Source organism: Dipodomys ordii, unplaced genomic scaffold, assembly GCF_000151885.1.
Source record: "Dipodomys ordii isolate 6190 unplaced genomic scaffold, Dord_2.0 Scaffold1, whole genome shotgun sequence".
NCBI lineage: Eukaryota > Metazoa > Chordata > Mammalia > Rodentia > Heteromyidae > Dipodomys > Dipodomys ordii.
The window spans coordinates 62,322,796-62,344,884 of NW_012267217.1; positions in this window are offsets into that span (position 1 = coordinate 62,322,796).

Consider the following 22,089-nt stretch of genomic DNA (forward strand, 5'->3'; position numbering starts at 1 on the left):
TGGGCAGTGGTGTAGCCGGAAATGGAGGCCGGCGAGGTTGGTTCTCAGGTCCTCTGGGTTCAGGAAGGTTTCTAGACCCCAGTGCAGAGGACCGGGAAGCAGGGGTATGGGATGGGAACACTCCAGAGAGCACCAGTTCTGCACCCTGCACCCCTTCCGCAGGCTCGCTCTGCGCGTCTCCAGCTGGGCCCGGTGGGACTGGAGCCAGGGCAGCCTGTTGCACACTGTGTGGTAAAGGAGGAGTGGACAGTTGCCTGTAGCAGAGAGGGACAGTCCCGGCTGGACACACGCAAAATCACACCGGTGACTCACACCTGGAAGCCTAGCTACTTAGGAGGCTGAGGATCTGAGGATTGTGGTTTGAAGCCCCTGAGACTCCTCTCTGATTAACCAACAGAATGCAGAAATATGGTAGAGTGCCAGCCTTGAGCAAAAAATAAAAGTGAAAGCAAGAGGCTCTGAGTTCCAGCCCTAGCACTTGCACAAAACAAAAAAGCAAAGTGTACCTTAAACAGAAAAAATCTTTGCCTACATTTGTCACCAGATTACTCATGCGCATGAGGTTAGCAGCCTGCTGTGAGGCCTGAGCTGGGGGACAGAGTCAGTTGCATCTTTCACTGGAGATGTGTGGGAACCTCTCGGCCTTCGCTCTGGCGCAGCCCCTCCCTGCCCTCCCTGCGCACGCTCACCCAGGCCTCAGCCTCTTATCTGACTCCTACTGACCTTTTTCACTCCACCCTAGTCTCTGGCCTGAGTTCCTTGCCTTCTAAATCTTAACTGCCTCTGAAGCCAGACCCAGCCTATGTATTCCTTTGCCCAGGCCTAGATCCATGGTTTAGCATTCTGTGTTGTTCAGGAAGACATTTTACATTCTTTTTCTTTCTTTTTGTACCAGTCCTGGACTTGAACTCAGGACCTGGATGCTGTCCCTGAGTCCCCCCCCCCCCCCCCGCTTCTTTTGCTCAACATTAGCACTCTACCACTGGAGCCACAGCTCCACTTCTGGCTTTGTGGTAGTTTATTGAAGATAAGAGTCTTACAAACTTTCCTGCCTGAGGCTTTGAACTATGATCTCAGATCTCAGCCTTTGGAGTAGCTAGGATTACAGGCGTGAGCCATGGGCATCAGCAATATTTACATTCTTGTTTCCTGGTGTAGGAGCTGGGCCAGAATAAGGGTCTGATGTCCTATAACCAAAAGAAGGCAGCTTTAACAAGAGGATGGCATCTAAGAGGGTGCGTGGTAGGTTTTAAGCTCGCTCAGGCTAAGGGACTGATTCCATGACCCAATGGGGGAGAGGGAGTGATAAGGCTTTCTTTTCTTTTTGTCGGTCATGGGGCTTGAACTCTGGGCCCGGGTGCTGTCCCTCAGCTGTTCAGCTCAAGGCGAACGCTCTACCACTTTAGCCACAGTGCCACTTCTGGTTTTCTGGAGGTTCACTGGAGATAAGCATCTCATGGACATTCCTGCCGGGGCTGGTTTTGAATCATGATCTTCAAATCTCAGCCTCCTGAGAGCTAGGATGACAGGCGTGAGCCACCAGCGCTTGGCATAAGGCTCACTTTCAAGGTAGAAAGATGGGTGAGGCAGAGGAAGGTCCGAGACCCTGCCTCTGACCCGCCTCCCATCACCCAGCATCAGTTTCTGGCCCCCAATACCAGTAAAACCATTAGGAAGCCATTCCATTTGCCTGGCGCAGTGGTAAGGATGAGCAGGTCTAGTCAGTTTGATTTGAACTCAGGGCACAAACACATAGTTCTATTTAAGTTTTCTCAGCTGGGCATGATGGTCCACACCTTTAAGTCCAGCACCAAGAAGGAGGAAGCAAGAGGATGCAGAGTTTGAGGCCAGCTTGGGCTACATTGTTCAAGGCTATCCTAGGCTACGTGGTGAAACTCGTCACAATAAATAAATTTCCTCAGTGATTATTCCACTCCTTCAGTCATCCTCTGAACCTATCCCCAAATTCCCCCAGCCTGCTCTTCTCCCTTGCTCCACACAAGGGCGCTGTGGAGCACCGCCTAGTGGCTTCTGGCTACAGAAGAGCCAGTGAGGTACCTGGGTCCCCTGCTCCATCGGGGTCCTGGGGGTGCTGGGTCCTGTGGCTATTTGCCAGCTGCACCATCTGCTGGAGGAACCCACAGACTCACCAGATGTGAAGCAGTCTTCCAAGGCCTCTGCTGATGGTGATTTTCCTGTCTCCAGCCAGGAAGTGTGGTGTGGTCTTGGGGTGGGGGGGTTCCTCCCCAAAGGCCCAGGGCTCCCCGAGCACCAGGTTGCTGTCCTCGCTCGCCACCATTCCCGAGGACTCCTGTATTCCGAGGGGCCTGGGAAAGGGCAGGCTTTGTCCCCCTCTAAGTCCCTTTCCGGGCTTCCCCAGGGCTGGGGTGCCCGCCTGGCCACATTTGCATAACTAAAGACCACTCCAGGAATCCTTCCTAACAAAGGAAGCCTGTTCCTAGGTGACTTATTGAGCTGAGGGGTGGGGAAGCTTCTGGAATCCTGTTCAAAGGGGGAGGGGGAGGGAATCAAGGCTCCCAAGGAGGGTCACACAGTTACTGTGTGACGGCCGACCCCTCCGCTCAGCTCCCCGCGCGACTGTCCCCCACAGCCCTTCCCCTCCGCTCAGCTCCCCGCGCGACTGTCCCCCACAGCCCTTGCGCGTACCTTCGCCGTGTTTTCATCTAAACACACAGGATGTCCCAGGAATGACAGGGAATTTGGTTGGGATGGGGGAGGCTGGCATTGAACCAGAGTGTCACACCCCAGACCCAAACTCCTGCACATGCACAATCACCCACACCAAAAAGAAGATGGGGTGAAGGGCAGAGAGAGGTTTGTGAGGTGTGGGGGCAGCCCTGGGAAGGGAGCCCTTCACCCCACCGCACCCACGCGAGCTTTCGTCAGGCAGCACGGGGAGGGGGGAGGGAGAGGTATGCACGGTGGAACAGTCCCTGCCTCTGAAGTCACCTGGTTGGTTATCTTTCCTGGAGGGGGCAGTCCGCCCCCGGGGAATCATTACTCTGGCCTCTGGAAGTGCTGCCGGCCAGGCTCGGCATTCCATTAGGGGTAGCTTTGATCCTTTTACCTTGAAGAGGTTGTGGATGAGTTCTGTCCTACCAGGAGCCCCTGGGGATCGTAAAGTGACCGTGGAGAGCGACTCCCAGCTGAGACACAAAGCCATGGGGGAGGGGAGGGATTGCCAAACTCCTCCTGGGGCAAAATAGAGGGGGGGGGGGAAGAAGTCAGTGGCCGCCAGCGGCTCATTCCTGTCATCTTAGCTACTCCCGAGGCTGAGATCTGAAGAGCTCCAATGAACCGCCAAATAGCCGGAAGGGGAGCTGTGGCTCAAATGGTGGAGTGCTAGCCTTGAGCTCATAAGCTCAGGATAAGCTCTGGACCTGCACACACACACTTACACACACACACACACACACAGAGTCAGTTCCTCACAGTATTAGCGCTGTCTGTAAAAAAAAAAAAAAAGTTCTACTGAGGCACAAAGCCATATCAGAAGTGGTCTGCGCAGCCGCTCCACTGGCTGGGATTTGCCACCTCTTCGAAAGCCTCAGGTGGCCCATGACAGAAAACTGCCCGCCGCAGAACGAGCTTTCCACTCACTTCTCGCCCTACTGTGGAAAAACCAGTTTGCCTCTGGTTTGCAATTCAATTCCTTCCCCGGTGCAAATGGATGGCGGGCTCCTTCAGCCTGGGCTCGTGGGCTTTGGGCATGGAGGCCTTAGCCCTCGGCCTGATGAACATAAATCTCTAACACACTCTGCACTGGAATTAACCTCCTCCTGAAAATCATATTTAACACTCATTTTTGTTTGGTTTTTGGGGGGTCCAGTCGTGGGGCCTGAACTCTAGGCCTGGGCGCTGTCCCTCAGCTCTTCAGCTCAGGACTAGCACTCTACCACTTGAGCCACAGCACCACTTCCCGCTTTTTTTTTCTGCTTATGTGGTGCTGAGGAATGGAACCCAGGGCCTCATGCATGCAAGGCAAGCACTCTACCACTGAGCCACCTTCCCAGCCCTTAACACTTGCTTTTATATTAAAATCCACCCAAGCTGAGTGCCTACAATAGCTTCCGCCTGCCATCGTAGCTACTCAGGAGACTGAGATCTGAGGATCACAGTTCAAAGCCAGCCAAGCAGAAAAGTTGGTGAGACTCTTATCTCCAATTAACCAGCAAGAAGCCGAAGTGGAGGTGTGGCTCAAGTGGTAGTGCACCAACATTAAACAAAAAGCCCAAGCCAGGGTGTAAGGCCCTGAGTTCAAGCCCCCATAGTACACATACATAGTGCACACATACCATTTTTGCACATATCTAACACGAAACTGGAATCTCGGGGTACATTTAACCCTTCAAGGGCACTTCATGCCCTTCAAGGTGAGCCAGGGCATAGACATACCCTCCCCCACTACCCCCCACCCCCACCCAGGGAGCTTGGACTAGCCCTCAGGTGCAGGGACCCCCAGCTGGCGGCCTGCACTACTCAGCTGGGGCGCCAGCAGCCGGCTGTGCATGCGGGATGGGAGGAGCCGGAGCGCATGCGCACATAGCCGGTCAGTTGGAGGCTCCCAGGCTCCACACTGCACCCCGGCCTGCAGGGCAGCCCTGGGACCCTGGGCTCTATTAAAACACAGAAAAGCCAGACGGGGGCTGTGGCTCTGGTGGTGCAGGACGGGCCCCACCTGTGCCCAGAGCGCCCACAACAGTCTCATGGCAGGGTAGGTGGTGGCTGGGAAGGTGGCTCAGTGATAGAGCGCTTGCCTCGCATGCATGAGGCCCTGGGTTCAATTCCTCAGTACCACATAAGCAGAGAAAGCTGTAAGTGGTTCTGTGGTTCACATGGTAGGGCACTAGCCTTGAGCTGAAGAGCCGAGGGACAGCGCCCAGGCCCAGAGTTCAAGACCCACAACCAACAACAAAAAAATCTATAGAAAACTCCGTGCCACAAAGAGTTGGCCTTTTCTCTTTTTGCATTTGAAATCTTTTACCACATATAATCTTTGGAAAGAGAGAAAACATCAATCATTCCCCAAAGGCAGACACTGGACAGACTAAACTCTTCACGGCGTAATAAACCAGGAATTATGTGCAGAAATACATCAAACAATAATGTGAAGGCAACCCTGGACTCTTTCTTAAGTAACTGTTGAGTCAAAGAGAAAATAAAAAACATGTTTGATTGTGTTGAAATCAGCTATGCCACATAATCACACATGAGGACTTTAAGCAGGTATTATGTTAGGTCACGACCCTGCTACTGTAGCTAGTGAACATGAGGAAATGTCCTAACTTTAAATACATTTATTGTTGTAACAGGAAAAAATACATACAGGGGCTGGGAAGGTGGCTCAGTGGTAGAGTGCTTGCCTCACATGCATGTGGCCCTGGGTTGGTTTCTCTAAGCAGAAAAAACCAGAAGTGGTGCTGTGGCTCAAGTGGTAGAGCGCTAGCCTTGAGCTGAAGAGCTGAGGGACAGCACCCAGGCCCAGAGTTCAGACCCCATGACCGACCAAAAAAAAAAAAAAGTGAACTAATGTTTCAACCTAGCATTTCAAGAAAAGAAAAAAAAAAAATAAGTCAGGAGAAGGAAATAATGATGAGTCAAACTTAGTGTATTTCTTTTTTGGATTTTTTTGTTTTTGAGTTTTGGTCTGAATTCAATGAAGTTGATTTTGTGTGTGTGTGTGTGTATGTGTGTGTGTGTGTGTGTGTGTGAGAGAGAGAGAGAGAGAGAAAGTACTGGAACTTGAACTCAGGGCCTTGCACTTTTGCTCGGCTTTATTGGTCAAGGCTAGTGGTCTACCACTTGAGACACTACTTCTGATGTTTTCATGATTTAACTGAACATAAGAGTCTCTTAGGTGGGCTGAGAAGGTGGCTCAGTGGTAGAGTGTTTGCCTTGCATGCATGAGGCCCTGGGTTTGATTCCTCAGCATCACATAAGCAGAAAAAGCCAGAAGTGGTGCTGTGGCTCAAGTGGTAGAGCTCTAGTCTTGAGCTAAAGAGCTGAGAGACAGTGCCCAGGCCCAGAGTTCAGGCCCACAACCAGCAAAAAAAAAAAAAAGTCTCTTAGGGGCTGGGAAGGTAGCTCAATGGTAGAGGGTTGCCTTGCATGCATGAGGCCCTGGGTTTGATTCCTCAGCACCTAATAAGCAGAAAAGCCCGGAAGTGGTGGCTGTGACTCAAGTGGTAGAGTACTAGCCTTGAGCTAAGGGCTGAGGGACAGGGCCCAGATTTCAGGCCCCACAAACAGCAAAAAAAAAAAAGTCTCTTAGATTTGTGTGCCCAGGCTGGTTTTGAACCTAAATCCTTAGTCATTAGCTTCCTAAGTAGTTAGGAACACGCATGGGCCACTGGTTCCCAGCCTGAATTTACTGACTTTGAAAGCCTGTAGAATTGATAAATTCAAAACTTGGAAGTATGTTTTTTTGGTCAGTCATGGGTCTTGAACTCTGGTCTTAGGCGCTGTCCCTGCGCTTCTCAGCTCAAGGCGAGTGCTCTACCGCTTGAACCACAGTGCCACTTCTGGTTTTCTAGTGGTTATTGGAGATGAGAGTCTCATGGGCTTTCCTGCCTGGTCTGCTTTGGAACCACGATCCTCAGATCTCAGCCTCCTGAGTAGCTAGAATTATAGGTGTGAGCCACCGGCGCCTGACTGGAAGTATGTTTTATTAAATAAATAAATAATCATGGGCTGGGAAAGTGGCTCAGTGGTAGAGTGCTTGCCTTGCATGCCTGAGGCCCTGGGTTCGATTCCTCAGCATCACATAAGCAAAAGAAAAAAAAGCCGGAAGTGGCGCTGTGGCTCAAGTGGTAGAGCGCTAGCCTTGAGCTGAAGAGCTGAGGGACAGCGCCCAGGCCCAGAGTTCAGACCCCACGACCGGACCCAAAAATTAAAAAATAAATAAATAAATAAATCATCGTGATAGGATTTGCCTGCAATCTGAAGCTGAGATCTGAGGATTGCAGATCTGAGGTTCAAAGCCAGCCTAGGTAGGAAAGTCTATAAGACTTTTTTTGGGGGGCGGGGGGGAGGTCCGGTCGTGGGGCCTGAACTCTGGGCCTGGGCACTGTCCCTCAGCTCTTCAGCTCAAGGCTAGCGCTCTACCACTTGAGCCACAGCACCACTTCCGGCTTTTTTCTTTTTGCTTATGTGGTGCTGAGGAATTGAACCCAGGGCCTCATGCATGCAAGGCAAGCGCTCTACCACTGAGCCACCTTCCCAGCCCGTCTGTAAGACTCTTATCCCCAATTGTTCACCAAAAAGCTGAGAGTAGAGCCATGGCTCAAGTGGTAGAGCACTAACTTTGAGCACAGAAGCTCAGGGACAGCACCAAGCCCTGAGTTCAAACCCCAGGCCTGGCAGCAAATAAATAAATGGGGGGAAAAGAAACAATGCAATTGCTAAGCTGATGTAATGAATGCATATTAAAATGCACAAAATTATAAAAATCATAACATATAAATATGGAAGAGATTTTGAAGTCATGCTTTAAAGTCACTCTAGACCAAAAGGAAAAGAAAACCCAAGCCTGATAAGATGGCTCAGATCTAGAATACTAGTTGTTCCTGAGGCTAAGATCAGAAGGATCGAAGTTCCAGCATGGAGACTCCAGGTTGACCAATAGGAAGTTGGGTGCAGTGATGCCCATGTCATCCCAGCCAAACCCAGGAAGATCCCGTTCCGTTTGTCCCAGCAGAAAGGGCCAGGGGGTGTGGCTCAAAGGATAGCCTATCTCTGGCTAATCAAGTTCCCTGAGTTCAAACACCAATACTATGAAAAGAAAAATGCATACAGCCCCTAAGTGAGGGAGAATTGGAGTTATCAAAGAATTCTAGGGACTGTGTTTCTAGGGACTGTGTGGCAGCAAATTCCTTCATACTCCCAAGGGCATTCCCAAACCCGTGCCAAGTGCCAAGTGCCAGAGCCTTCTCCCATCCACGGGTCTCTTAGCTCCCTAGAACTTGGTTTCCACTGGTCCTAGGTCCTGTCCACCAGCAGCCCCCAGTCAAGGGTGGATCCAGCCTTCTCTGTCCCAACGGCCCCCTCCGGCATCTCAGTGGTTTCCACTGCACCAGCTTTGCGGACTCTTCCCATCACCGCCACAGACTCCACACAGGCAACTGCGCCTCACCCACAGCTGGGCCCCGCTGCTGCTGAGGGCCACCCCCTGCTCCCCTCCCCACGATTCCCCAGGACCCCTCGGCGTGCCCACAAGAGTGGACTTGAAGGACAGACGAGGACACTTGCTGGCTCACATCTGTAATCCTATCTGCAAAGAAGACAGGTCATGGGGCTTGAACTCTGGGCCTGGGTGCTGTCCCTCAGCTCTTCAGCTCCAGGCAAGTGCTCTACCACTTGAGCCACTGCGCCACTTCTGATTTTCTGGTGATTAACTGGAGATAACAGTCTCGTGGACTTTCCTGCCCAGACTGGTTTTGAACTGCAATCCTCAGATCTCAGCCTCCTGAGTAGCTAGGATGACAGGCTGATAAAATTTTTTTTAGGGCTGGGAAGTTGTCTCAGTGGTAGAGTGCTTGCCTTGCATGCCTGAGGCCCTGGGTTTGATTCCTCACCACCACATAAGCAAAAAGAAAAAAGCCAGAAATGGCGCTGTGGCTCAAGTGGTAGAGCACTAGCCTTGAGCTGAAGAGCTGAGGGACAGCACGCAGGCCCAGAGTTCAGGCCCCACAACCAGACCCAAAAAAAAAGAAAAAGAAAAAAAAAATTTTTATTGTGAAAATACTGTACAGAGGGGTTACATTTAATGGGCAAAATAATAAGTACATTTCTTATCATGCATTGTAGCCTCCTCCTTTGTTTCCCCTTCCCATCCCTTCCCATCCTCCCCCTGCCCCCCTGATAAAATACTTTTTAAAGCTATATATTAAAAAAAAAAGGATCAATCAAGGCGAGTTAAGTATCTTTGAAAAGAAAAGAGGCAAGCCCAGTGCCTGTGGCTCACGCCTGTCATCCTAGCTACTCAGAAGGCCAAGATCTGAGGATCACAGTTCAAAGTCAGCCAGCGCAATCCGTGAGACTCTTATCTCCAATAAACCTCTAGAAAACCGGAAGTGGTGCCTGTAGCTCAAGCCATAGAGCGCTAGCCTTGAGCTGAAGCGCACAGGGGCAGCGCCCAAACCCAGAGTTCAAGCCCTACAACCACCACCATCACCACCACCACCAACAACAAATCTAAGATCGACAATTGCTAGAGAAGAATAAAACTAGTGTGTAGCAAAATATAATCCAGATAAATTAAGGGATAAACAATAATCACAGTGAAGTCACAGCACAGTGGGAGCATTGGAGGAAGACGCCAATGATCTCTGCCTGAAGCAATGCAAAGTCACGTAGAGGAGAGCCAAAAATCAGAGCCATCAGAGGTGAGGGAGTGGGGGCAGAAGAGGAGGTGGGCGCCCAGACCTGTGAGATCCAGCTGTCCTCCGATTCCACTGTAGGAGAAGCGCCATCCTTCCAGCTAGGTTTGAGAGACCATTTGTGTTGCTGCAGCCTTGCTTCTGTCCAAGATGAGCAACTGGTCACAGAGGAAACCAAACACCTGCAAAGTAAGAGGATAGAAGCTGCGCTACGCTACGTGCTGGAGGCTCACGCCTGTCATCCTAGCTACTCAGGAGGCTGAGATCTGAGAATCACAGTTCAAAGCCAGCCCAGCAGGAAAGGCCATGACACTTTTATCTCCAATAAACCACTCAGAAAACCAGAAGTGGTGCTCAAGTGGTAGAGCTCTAGCCTTGGGCTGAAGAGCAGAGGGACAGCACCCAGGCCCAGAGTTCAAGCCCCACAACCAACAACAACAACAAAAAAAAGATAGAAGCTGAAATGCTCAAGGACTAGAAATGTTAAAGGTCAAAATTCAAGCTATGGCTGGGTGCTGGTAGCTCACACCTGTAATCCTACTCAGGAGGCTAAGATCTGAGGGTGGAGGTTCAAAGCCAGCCCAGGAAGGAAAGTCTGTGAAACTCTTATCTCCAATAAACCACCAGAAAACCGGAAGTGACAATGTGATTCAAATGGTAGAGCATTAGCCTTGAGCCCCATGACCAACCCCCCCACCCAAAAAAAAAAAATCAAGCTAAAAAGATGTGACAAGGCAGACATTGGTGGCTCATACCTGTAATCCTAACTACTCATGAGGCTGAGATCTGAGGATTACAATTCAAGGCCACCCCAGGCAGGAAAGTTCTTAAGACTTTTTATCTCTAATTAACCCCCAGAAAACTGGAAGTGGAGCTATGGCTCAAAGTGGTAGAGCTCTAGTCTTGAGCAGCAAAGCCCAGGGACAGTGCCCAGACCCTGAATTCAAGCCCCAGTTGTGGCGAACATACACACACACACACACACACACACATTATTATTATTTTTTTTTTTTGGTCCAGTCGCGGGGCCTGAACTCTGGGCCTGGGCGCTGTCCCTCAGCTCTTCAGCACAAGGCTAGCACTCTACCACTTGAGCCACAGCGCCACTTCTGGTTTTTTTCTTTTTTGCCTATGTGGTGCTGAGGAATCAAACCCAGGGCCTCATGCATGCAAGGCAACCACCTTCCCAGCCCACATTATTTACTTTTTGAATGTATACATACTCATCACACAGAATTACAAAAAGGAATATAGTAAGGGAAATTTCCTTTCCCTCCCCTCCACTAGCCACCAAAATCTTGTCTACTGCCACCTGTCTGTGGATGCTTCTACAGACAAGCCAAGGCTGAGATGTAAAAAAAAGATACACCAGCAAATACAGCATAAAAGGAACTATAATCATCGTTTTTTTCTTTTTATGCCAGTAATAGGGCTTGAACTCAGAGCCTAGGCACTGTCCAAGTTTGGTGTTCTACCAGTTGAACCACAGCTCTACTTACAGCTTTTTTCTTCTTTTGCTTTTTCTTTTGGTCTGTTGTGAGGCTTGAACTTGGGGTCTGGGCACTGTCCCTCAGCTCTTCAGCTCAAGGCTAGTGCTCTACCACCTGAGCCACAGTGACAACTTCCAGGTTTCTGGTAGTTAATTAGAGGTAAGAGTCTCATGGACTTTCCCTGCCCCAGCTGGCTTTGAACTGTGATCCTGAGATCTCAGTCTCCTGAGTAGCTAGGATTACAGGTGTGAGCCTGGATGATGGATTCTTAAAAGGTGATTAAGTCTGGATGCCAGTGGTTCACACTTCTCAGGAGGCTGAGATCTGAGGATCACAGTTCAAAGCTCACCTGGACAGACAAACCCATGAAATTCTACTTCCAATGAACCAGCAAAAAGCCAGAAGTGAAGGTGTGCTTCAAGTGGTAGAGTGCCAGCCTCAAACACAAAAAAGTGATCACATTACAGGGGTTCCTTCTTTGAAGAGATTGACATGATTTGCCCAGGACAGTTAGATTTTGCAAAAGCCAATTGTTATAATGTGAGACTAGCCAGTGCCGGTGGCTCATGCTACCAGCTACTCAGGAGGCTGAGATCTGAGGATGGGGTCCAATGCCAGCCTGGGTAGGGAAGTCTATGAGACTCTTACCTCCACCTACAATTAACCACCAGAAAAATCACAAGTGGTGCTGTGGCTCAAAGTGGTAGAAGGCTAGCCTTGACAAAACAACTCAGGGACAAAAAGGAGCCTTCCCCAAACACAAGAAAACAAAAGGAAAAATGGAAACAAGACCTTCACATGTTAGAATATCCATTCCCTTCCTGGAGGTTTGCTGTGGAAATTAAATGCCCCTTTAGGCATATCAACTTTTTATCTGTAACAAAACAGCGCCACCTATAGGTACTTTCTGAGAATGCACTATGCCTTCAATTGCTACTTGCTGAGAAGCTGCAGCAGATTTACACCTAACTCCACGCCTCCCTCCCCTTCTCTTGCGTCTACACACGCTGAAGACTATGAAAAAGTAAGAAAAGCTCTGTGGGCCACTTTTCCCTCTTTAAGGAAAGAAGCCTGAACAGGAATTCCATCTATTTTAGGGAGTCCTTTGTAACATGGATTTGGCCTTGCTGATCTCCTTACAATACACTAATGTTACGAGCTAAAAAGCCCACGTATCAGTGGCTCACACCTGTAATCCTAGCTACTTGGGTGGCTGAGATCTGAGGATCACAGCTTGAAGGCAATCCAGGCAGGAAAGAGACACTCAATAATGAACCACCAAGAACCCAGAAATGGGGCTGCAACTCAAGTAGTGAAGTGCTAGCTAGTCTTGAGTGAAAACGCTCAGGGACAATGCCCAGACCGAATTCAAGCCCCAGGACAGACACCAAAAGAAAAGCCCCAGAGTAGCCAGGTATGTTGTGGCTGGCTCCTGCCTCTCTATCTACTTGGGAGACAGTGAAGCCAGCCCAGCCCAGGCAACCAGTAGTATGGTGTGGTGTGGTGGTACTGTGCCTATCATTCTAGCTCTGTAAATAGGAGGATCGTGGTTCAAGCCAGCCCAGACATAAAACCAAGACTCTATTTGAAAACCACCTAAGGCAAAAAGGGATGAGGGCATCACTCAAGTAGTAGAATGAGCCTGAAGCCAGACACCGGTGGCTCATGCCTGTAATCCTTGCTACTCAGGAGACTGAGATCTGAGGATCATGGTTTAAAGCTAGCTCGGGCAGAAAAGGATGTGAGACTTTTTTTTTTTGGGTCCGGTCATGGGGCCTGACCTCTGAGCCTGGGCGCTGTCCCTCAGCTCTTCAGTTCAAGGCTAGTGCTCTACCACTTGAGCCACAGCACCACTTCCGGCTTTTTTCTTTTTGCTTATGTGGTGCTGAGGAATCAAACCCAGGGCCTCATGTATGCAAGGCAAGCGCTCTACCACTGAGCTACCCTCCCAGCCCAAGGCTGTGAGACTCTTATCTCCAATTAACCACCAGAAAACCAGAAGTGGAGCTGTGCCTCAAAGTGGTAGAGCGCTAGCCTTGAGCACAAAAGCACAGAGACAACACCTATGCTTTGATTTCAAGCCCCATGACTGACAAAAAGAGAAAGAAGAGAGACAGAACAGAAGCAAATTACAACAGTTACTGGGAGGGAATAGTAGGCCTATGCTAGAAAATAGAAGCTAAAAGATAATTGATCATTGACCAATTTACAGAAAAAAATGTATGCATATAATACAAATACACACAATAATCAAACTGCAACAAAGGAAATCTTAAATACAACAAAATAAAATGCTGGATTCCTGCCCCCCCAACCCTGCTGGTCCTGGGGCTTGAACTCGGGGGCCTGGGTGCTGTTCTTGAGCTTATATTTTGCTCAAGACTAGTGCTCTACCACTAGAGCCACAGCTCCACTTCCAGCTTTTTTTTTGGTGTTTAAATGGAGATAAAAGCCTCCCGAACTTTCCTGCCTGGGCTGGCTTTGAACCATTCTCCGATCTCAGCCTCCCCAGTAGCCAGGATTACAGGTGTGAGCCACCAGCACCCGGCTCCACACAATTCTTTTCAGTGATTTCTATCCAAGTTCTATGGCCTTGTCCCGGGGGGTGTTAGGCTGTGATGGCTGCTGCTCTTGGGTGCCCAGAGAAACGCTGTCTCTCTCTGCGCTGTGGGAAACAGAATCTCCTAGTTCTCCTGGTCTTGCATCTCCCGGTCAACTAGTCACTGCCTCCCAGGTCCCCGTGCTGAGATAAAGCTTCCTGGTTGTGGGCTCTCCTCACAGCTGAATTTGGCAATCCCTGAGTGGGACTATCTGATTTTACCTGGTATCCGTAGCACATCTTCAGTTTCTCCGTCTCCTCCCAGGAGAGCCAGGCACCAGCTCCAGACTCCTGGTTACTTCCTTTTTGTGCCAGTCCTGGTCCGAGAGCTGATTAATAACTTCAGCAAAGTAGCAAGATATAAAATCAACCCACAAAATCAGTACAACAACTCCATTTTCAATAGCATCCGAAAACTATCTGGGTATAAACATAACCAAGGAAGTAAAAGACCCTTCTAGTAAAAACTATAAAAATCTGAAGAGTGGCCAGGCACCAGAGGCTCACACCTGTAATGCTAGCTACTCAGGAGGCTAAGATCTGAGGATCACTGTTCAAAGCCAGCTTGGGCAGGAAAAGTCTGTGAGACTCTTATCTCCAATAAACCACTCAGAAAACCAGAAGTGGTGCTGTGGCTCCAGTGGTAGAGCACTAGCCTTGAGTTGAAGAGCTGAGGGACAGCCTCCAGACTCAAAATTCAAGCCCCATGACCGACCAAAAAATGAAAAAATTTGAAGAGTCGTCACCAGTGGCTCACACCTGTAATCCTAGCTACACAGGAGTCTGAGATGTGAGGATTGCAATTCAAAGCCAGCCCAGGCAGAAAGTCCCCGTGAGACTCCACTCAAAACCCAGAAGTTGGGGCTGGGAAGGTGGCTCAGAGGTAGAGCGCTTGCCTTGCATGCCTGAGGCCCTGGGTTCGATTCCTCAGCACCACATAAGCAAAAAGAAAAAAGCTGGAAGTGGCGCTGTGGCTCAAGTGGTCGAGCGCTAGCCTTGAGCTGAAGAGCTGAGGGACAGCGCCCAGGCCCAGAGTTCAGGCCCCAGGACTGGACCCAAAAAAAAAAAAACAGAAGTTCATGCTGTGGTTCAAAGTGGTAAAGTGCTAGTCTTGAAAAAGATAAGGGACAACACTCAGGTCCTGAGTTCATCCCCCACAACTGACCAAAAAAAAAAAAAAAGTGGTACTTACCTATGATGGAATTTTAATTATCCATGAGAATAAAGTTCAGTCATGCAGCCAGGTGCCAGTGGCACATGCCTGTAATCCTAGCTATTCAGGACGCTGAGATCTAAGGACTCAGTTCAAAGCCAGCCTGGGCAGGAAAATCCATGATACCTTATCTCCAATAAACCACCAGAAAACCAGACGTGAAACTGTGGCTCCAGTGGTAGAGCATTAGCCTTGAGCTGAAGAGCTCAGGGACAGACAGCGCCCAGACCCAGAGTTCAAGCCCCACGACCGACCCAAAAAAAAAAAAAGCACAGGGTCAGAACCCAAGCCCTGAGTTCAAGCCCCATGACAAAAAAAAAAAAAAAGCTCTGGTGGCCTGGGCCTGTCATCCAAAAGCTATGTGGGAAACAAACAGGCTGACCCAGGCATACACAAACATGAAAACGAACCCAAAAAATACAGCACAAAGGGCTGAGAGCATGTTTGATCGTCCGCCTTTTTAAAGTACAGGGCCCTGAACTCAAATCCGAGTACTCTCCTGTTCTAAATGGCTTCACTGAAGTCTATCATTTAAGGATAACAGTGAGGCCATTCCTGTGCTTCCAGAGCAGAGGAAGCCTTTAGCCACCAGGTCATGGTGTCTCACCTGGACACCCAGCTTCTGATCACAAGGAAACCAGACCCAGCATATGGAATGAACTGTGTGTTCCCCTCCAGTAGCTGGGATTAATGGCATAGCCATCCCACCCAACCCCACATAACGTTTTGTCCATTGTGGGGCTTGAACTCAGGGCCTGGGCACTGTCCCCCAGCTCTTTTGCTCAAGGCTAGTCTTCTACCACTTGACAGCCACATTTCCACTTCTGGGTTTTGGGTCATTAATTGGAGGTATGAGTCTCAGACTTTCCTGTTGAGGATGGCTTTGAACCGCGATCCTTAGATCTCAGCCTCCTGAGTAGCTAGGACCCAGCACCCGGATCTACTTTTTCACTAGCTAATTGGAAAAGTTTCATAAACTTTTCCTGCCTGGGCAGATTTCGAACCACAATCTTCAGATCTGTCTCCTGAGTAGTTATGATTTCTAGTAAGAACCCCAAGTGCCTGACTTTCTATCCTTTGCAGAATAGTTTATATTGAGCTCTACGCTGACATTTTTTTTTTTTAGCTCTGTATTTTCCTCAGTGAAACTTTAGCCACCATGTTTATAAATGTCTCTTTGCAGAAAACAGGTCCTTTTGCTTCTGTTTCTCATTTTCAGAGTTTTCTTTGATCCCATTCATCCTCTTTTGGAATCCAATTACCCACATTAGACAACTTGACATTGTCATTAAAACTGTTTATTTCCCTCTACGCTGGTTGGTTGTGTGCCTGTTCTAGGGCTTGAACTCTGGCCCCGGGATGGAGCTTCTCTTGCTCAAGGCTAGTGCTCTCCCACTTGGGCCACATACCAACTTCTAGCTTCCTGGTAGTTTATTGGAGACTCTGAGCTTTCCTGCTAGGCTGCTTTATTCACATCTCAGCCTCTGAGAAGCCAAGATTAAGGCATGAGCACTGGCACTCAAGCTGAGGTTAGGATACTTTCTACTGCTCCTAGACTTGCTTTTTCTAAGTGCTTCTAGTAATATTTGACATCATTTATCCCATTCCTTCTAGCCTTTCCCTTTGAAGTTTCCATCTCCCTATAAACCTACTTCTCCATTCAATGTTAATCTGTTATGCAAATTGCTTAACGCATCTTCACTGGTAAGGGTGTTTAACAGTGTGTGTGTGTGTGTACACGCGCGCTCACGCACACAGGCCCACCTACAATGGGACTTTAGAGCCTGCACTGTAACTTTTCAGAATATACTTGAGCCACAGGCATGAGCCATTGGTGCCAAACATTCAAGTTCTTGGGGACAAAATTCCTAATGAGCTATCCGTGACTTTGTCACTTCCCTCTCAACTCTGGGCCTGGGTGCTGCCCCTAAGCTCTTCAGCTCAAGGGTAGTGCTCTACCACTTAAGCCACAGTGCCACTTACAGCTTTCTGGAGGTTAATTGGAGGTAAAGGCTCATGGACTTTCATGTGTGGGCTGGCTTTGAACCAAGATCCTCCATTCTCAGCCTCCTGAGTAGCTAGGAGTACAGGCATGGGCCACTGCTGCCCAGCTTAGGTTATTTATTTTTGGGTCCGGTCGTGGGGTCTGAACTCTGGGCCTGGGCGCTGTCCCTCAGCTCTTCAGCTCAAGGCTAGCACTCTACCACTTGAGCCACAGCACCGCTTCGGCTTTTTTCTTTTTGCTTATGTGGTGCTGAGGAATTGAACCCAGGGCCTCAGGCATGCAAGGCAAGCGCTCTACCACTGAGCCACCTTCCCAGCCCAGGTTATCCTTATTTGACCTGACTGTTTAACTTTAGTCCTAGTGTGTAGCTCTTAACAATCCTTCAGTGAAAGTTGACCAAGTTCAGGCATTACCGAATTCCTTAGCTAGCAGTGGCTTCTCTAAGCTTACAGGATTCTTGCCATGCATAGATACAATTTAGAAATGCCCAACAGCTGAAAGGCAAACTTAGAAATTAACACTTGAAAGGCAATTTTTTTCTGCAGTTTTTGGCTTTCTCATCTCACATCTGTGATTTTCCAAAATACCCAGATTGCACTTCAATGACTCCTCAGTACTCCTTTATCCCCAGAAATCATGTAAGTCGGAGCACACAAGTATAAGGGAAAGACTTTCGACTTATCCCCAATTAACAATAAAAAAAGATGGAGGTAGTTGTTCTTTTGGTCAGTTGCAGGGGCTGGACTCTAAGCCTGAGCACTGTCCCTCAGCTCAAGGCTCAGTGCTCTACTAACTGAGCCACAGTTGCCACTTCCAACTTTTTCTCCTTATGTGGTGCTTAGTAATCGAACCCAGGGCCTCATATATACAAGGCAAGCACTTTTTATCACTGAGCCACCTTCCCAACCCAGAAGGTATATTTAGCTCCAGTGATAGCGCGCTAGCCTTGAACACAGAAACTCAGGGACAACCAGGGTCTGGGTGCTGAGATTTTTATCGGTCATGGGGCTTGAACTCTGGGCTTGGGCACTGTCCCTCAGCTCTTCAGCTCAAGGCAAGCGTTCTACCACTTGAGCTACAGTGCCACTTCTGGTTTTCTGGTGGTTTATTGGAGACAGGAGTTTCACGGACTTTCCTGCCTGGGCTGGCTTTGAACCAGGATCCTCAGATCTCAGACTCCTGAATAGCTAGGATTATAGGCGTGAGTCACCGGCACCCGGCCTGCTGAGCTCTTTTTGGGTCCAGTCATGGGGCCTGGGCACTGTCCCTCAGCTCTTCGGCTCAAGGCGAGCGCTCTACCACTTGAGCTACAGCGCCACTTCCGGTTTTCTGGTGGTTTATTGGAGATAGGAGTCTCAAGGTCTCTCCTGCCCGGGCTGGCTTTGAACCATGATCCTCAGATCTCAGCCTCCTGAGTAGCTAGGATTACAGGCGTGAGCCACCAGCGCCGGGCGCACTCTACCACTTGAACCACAACGCCACTTCCCTTGTACTTGTGTGCATGATTTCTGGGGATAAAGGAGTACTGAGGAGTCACTGAAGTACAATCTGGGTGTTTTGGAAAATCAGATGAGATGAGAAAGCCAAAAACTGCAGAAAAAATTGCCTTTCGAGTGTTAATTTGTAAGTTTCCCTTTCTGTCAGTTTCTAGGTAAATGCAGTCTTTGATTTTCTTTTTTTGGGGGGGGAAATCAGGAGATGAAACTGACTTTTGTTGTTGTAATGGGGCTTGAAACTCTGAGCTCTTCAGCTCAAAACTAGCACTCTACCACTTTGGGCCACCGTACCATTTTGGGTTTTTTGTTTTTTTGGGGGGGTCCTGGGCAATGTCCCTCAGCTCTTCAGCTCAAGGCTAGCGCTCTACCACTAAGCCACAGTGCCACTTCCGGCTTTTTTCTTATGTGGTGCTAAGGAATTGAACCCAGGGCCTCAGGCATGCAAGGTAAGCGCTCTACCACTGAGCCACCTTCCCAGCCCCATCGTTGAGCTCTTGATTAAGGAAGTGCTTTTCCAGTTTGAGCCACAGCTCCACTTCTCGTTATGGTGATTACTTGGAGATAAGTCTCACAAACTGCTGCTGCTGAGGCTGGCAAGGATGACAGGTATGAGGCATAGTACCTGGCCACATCTGTAATCCTAGCAAATTGTTTTAATTCTCCAAGTCTTGACAAAATACTTTAAGAACTTGTGGTACTGGGATCTCATTTACAATGTGTTATACATTGAGCTACAAAGCTCAACCTAATTTTGTGCTGTTACTGAAGCTTAAACTTAGGCCCTGTGTGCTGTTGCTTTTCTCCTGTTAGCTAGTACTCTACCACTTGAGCCACTGCCCCACTTCTGGCTTTTAGTGGATAACTGTAGTCGGCAGACTCATTTCCTGGCTTCAAACTGTGATCCTCAGATCTCAGCCTTGTGAGTAGCCAGAATCAACAGGTATGAGCCACCAACATCCCAAGAACTTTTTTCAACAAAATTTGGGCACTTGGAAGCATGGTTCAATGACTTCCTCTCCAACCTCAGTCCAGTATCAAGTGCCACCCCCACCACCCAGCCTACAGTGTGGTCTTGGGGTCTGGGTGCTATGCTGAGATTCGGTGTAGTACCACTTGTGGCTTTTTCTGAGTACAGTGATCCCTCCCTCACCTATCATGGGAGCTATGTCCAAGTCCCCTTCTCGAAAGCTAGTCATCTCTGTTTACCATGGTCACTTACTGCTACTTTGCAGATTTACCAATATCAGCAGTCTGTGGAACCTAATTCCCAGGATAGGTGAGGGACCAGTTTTTAAAACAAAAAACAACAGAGTGAAGTTGCAGTAAGTGAACTGTGATATAAAAGGCTGTCATTTATTGGAGGTAAGAATCATGGAGTTTTCTGCCAGGGCTGGCTTTGAAACATTTCACCTAAGTAGCCAGGATTACAGGTATGGGCCAGCAGCACCCAGCCCAGCTGTAGCGTTGTTTCAGGAAGTGTTCTCAGACATCACAGGGAAGCAGACAAACTGAAGCAGTCTCTAGACATTAACACTTAATGAGTATGGAGTGTAACTCTTAAGGGCTACAGATTTGGGGAGCAGTGCTTTTGGAGAAAAGCTTTGTTGGGCTGGGAAGGTGGCTCAGTGGTAGTGCTTGCCTTGCATGCCTGAAGCCCTGGGTTCGATTCCTCAGCACCACATAAGCAAAAAGAAAAAAGCTGGAAGTGGCGCTGTGGCTCAAGTGGTAGAGCGCTAGCTTTGAGCTGAAGAGCTGAGGGACAGTGCCCAGGCCCAGAGTTCAGGCCCCACAACCGGACCCCCCCCCAAAAAGAGAAAAGCTTTGTTGTTTCTATAGCCTAGAGCAATTTTTTTTTCTTTGCCAGTCCTGGGGCTTGAACTTAGGGCCTGGGCACTGTCCCTGAGCTTTTGTGCTGAAAACTAGCAATCTACCACTTCTGGCCTTTTATGTGGTGCTGAGGAATTGAACCTAAAGCTTCATGTGTGCTAGGTACCACTAAGCCACTTTCCTAGCCCTAGAGGAAAGATTTGAAATACAGAAATGAGAAGTCAGGGCTGGGAAGGTGGCTGAGTGGTAGAGTGCTTGCCTCACATGCATGAGGCCCTGGGTTCAATTCCTCAGAACCACATAAACCCAAAAGGCTGGAAGTGGCGCTGTGGTTTAAGTGGTAGAGTGCTATCCTTGATCTGAAGGGGCTCAGGGATAGCACTCAGGCCTAGAGTTCAAGCCCCACAACCAACCCCCTCACCAAAAAAAAGGAATGGGAGAAGTCAGCTGGGCACTTGATGGCTCACACCTGTAATCCTAGCCACTCAGGAGGCTGAGATCACAGTTCAAAGGGCAGTCTGTGAGACTGATTTCCCAATAAACTACCAGGAAACCAGAAGTGGCACTGTGGCTGAAGTTGTAGATTGCTAGTCTTGAGCTTAAGAGCTGAGGGACAGTGCCCAGGCCCAGAGTTCAAGCCCCATGACCTCCCCCACCCCCAGAAAAAGCTGGAAATGGGGCTGTGACTCAATTGGTAGAACACTAATCTTGTTTAAGCTCAGACGGCACTCAGCCTGGAGTTCAAGCCCAAGGAACAGTATGTACAGATGAGAGTACTGAATAGACATTCCACTAATCTTCCTGGGACCCACTTTCCTGGGATACTGAACAGTCTTCCTACAGACTCCTAGCCTCATTCCTCTATTTGGAGACACACTGGCACTTAACCCATTTTACTTCGTCAGTAGTTCCCATACAGTAGACTCTTGCTGCCATCTGCTGGAAGAATGAGGTAAGTGACACCAACCATTTCCTGAAGGAACTTTTTCTAAAATGGCTGAAAACTATTTGGAAACCAGAGGCCAGAACAAGTAGAATGCCAACCTGTAACTGCAAAAGCTGACCCAGCAGACTTCGCACATGCTGGATACTAGCACTCGGGACTAAGGCAAGTAGTTAACCAAGTTTTTGCCAGGCAACAGTGATAACTACTCGAGTGGCAATGATCTGAGGTTTCTCTTTCAGCCAAAAAAAAAAGGAACCAAGGCATATTCTACAGTGGGTGAAGTCACCAGGGTCTCACTCCTATAATCGTAGCTACTCAGGCTGAGATCTGAAGATCCAGTTGGCTTGAAGGCAGCCCAGGCTGCAAAGTCCATGACACTCTTCTGTCCAAGTAACTACCCCAAAACGCCCAGAAGTGGTGCTATGGTTCAAAGTGGTAGAGCACTTCCCTTGTGCAGAAGAGCTCAGGGACAGTGCCTAGGCATAATTCAAGCACAACTGCCCCCTATGCCAACCAAGGACAAGCTGAAATCCCAGCACCACACAACAGCAGCATAGAGGAATGTTAACCACCCTTAGGTTGAGGTGACCTGAGCAAGTTATCAGCATTAAGTATGCTGAGTTATAGGTATTCAATAATAGGTTCACAGGAAAGTGAAATTCAAGCTCTCTATTCCTTGTGGCAAAGGGAATGCAAGCCAGTAGTGGTGGTGCTTAGGTCTAGCTACTTTGTAGGGAGGGGAAAGCTTAGAACCTTCTAAATAACCTCTTACCAGATACCCTTCTGATTTGGTGGGACAGAAACCCAGACTAAGTTGTGGGTCCAAACCTTACAGCCACTCTAGGGAAGATGCATGGTTGTTAATAAAGGGCCGGGAAAGGCCCATTATATTAGTAAGAGTGTTATATTGTGCCTAGTACAGGAAGTCCGTGCGTCACACTACTTAGCCCAGCTATGAGACCCTTGATAAGTTTTCACCAGTACAGGCCACCAATGACTTCCTGCTCTCAGGCTGTCTTATGCCTCTGCTATTCTCAGCTAAGGATTAATTTCCTTGGTTACTGTCTTCTGCCAGGGGACAGTCAGAAGGACTGTGGAAGTGGACTAACAGATAG